The sequence below is a fragment of the Corylus avellana genome, chromosome ca7 (genome assembly GCF_901000735.1).
Source record: "Corylus avellana chromosome ca7, CavTom2PMs-1.0".
NCBI classification, from domain to species: Eukaryota; Viridiplantae; Streptophyta; class Magnoliopsida; order Fagales; family Betulaceae; genus Corylus; species Corylus avellana.
Genome location: NC_081547.1, coordinates 973,043 through 974,683, shown reverse-complemented (window position 1 = coordinate 974,683; position 1,641 = coordinate 973,043).

Below are 1,641 nucleotides of genomic sequence, written 5' to 3'. Positions count from 1 at the left end.
TTTTTTAAATCGGCCGCCAAAACGGACCCTTGGCTAATATTTCATTAGACTTTTTACCTTCACAATTAAAATCTAAAGCTGAATAAATGACTTGGTAAGAGGATACCTTAAAATCCAGGTGAGTGCGAGTGCATCAATTGCAATGGTTGCTCATGTTCCTCAGCTACCCCTTTCTTTCATCCGGTAAGAAAGCATAGGCGTCGAGAGCTATAATAGAAATGAACACAGAAAAAGCAGCACACACAGGTGGGGGGACCCCGGGCAAACTCCCGTGCGATCGCTCCCCTCACACCAAAAAAAACGTACGTATTTTATTATGTTTTTTTTTGTGACCCGCCATGCAAGCGCACCTGTCATGGCAAAGGCCGGACGACAAAGATAAATCAGGACTCAGCCCCCATCAACCTCGGGCCTTTTGTCCCGATATTATCTTATACATCCACTTACATCATCAACCTCTTTGCTTGGGTATAGAATTACATCACACTGCCAAAATTGTGATTGTCAAAAAAACAAATCCGTTGTTGCACTGGGATTGAGCCACGTGTGGATCCGCAAGACTTGCCGATAAATCAAACGCCGAGACAGCGGATAGAAAAGGCTGCTTCAACACCATGCCTGCAATGACCACAATCACAAAGCACAAGCACTCTCCAGGGCTGAAGTGAATAAGCGGAGATACAAACCTTAGAAGCAAAACAGAAGCAGGTCCAGCAATAACGAATTGATTTGGAAAAAGAATTAAACCAAAAAAAGCCGATAAGAAATCAAATCAAATAGAGAAGCGGTTTCAAATTCAAGCATTAGCAACCCAATCATCAACATCAGTTGGAGATGAATTCGAATCCAGACCTAGAACAGATCTCTCAGAAGTAAATTCTCGAAAAGCAAAACAGGTCAAACCAGAGTTTTTGCAGGGTCTATTGGCTTAACCTCTAGAAACCGCCATTGACGTGTAGCTCTCGAAGCAATCTAGCTGAATCCGAGAACGAAAAGCGTGGCAGAGAAGACATGCAGCATAGATCTGCAAAGGAAACACGAGAAAAGGGAGCAGAGGCGTTGAATGAAAGGCAAAGGAGAATTAGGAGACAGCTGATATTTTGCTTGGTGATTACTGATTACATTTTATATTGCAATGGACGGCTGCAATTGGACTACCACATTAACGATCGACGGATAATATATTACCACGTCTGTGGGTTGGTACACTAAATTCTAATTGGGTAATGCTGTTTTCGTTATATGAGAATTTTAAGTGAAGTCATTTAATTAATTAATTAATTAATTAATTTTTTTAAAAAAAAGAAAAAGAAAAAACAAAATTAGTCCCGTGAAACGTGCAATATCAGCGAGAAAAAATAGGTGTGAAATCTCTTACTAAAATCGGAAGGAAAAAATCCTGATGCGCTTTCGACGTGGCTCCATGAAAATCGACGGCTTCTATGCGCTGGCCACAGTTCAACTTTATTTGTTCTTGACTTGTTGGTCGTCTTGAAACACGTTGGATTTTTTTCAAAAAAACAAAAAAAGAAAGAAACACGTTGATTTACTGACCTTGTCAAACACGTTGGACGGGCGTTTATACGTTAGTGCCACGGAGCTTATCCCTATGTAGAGCATTGACATTGAAGGAGCAAAGTT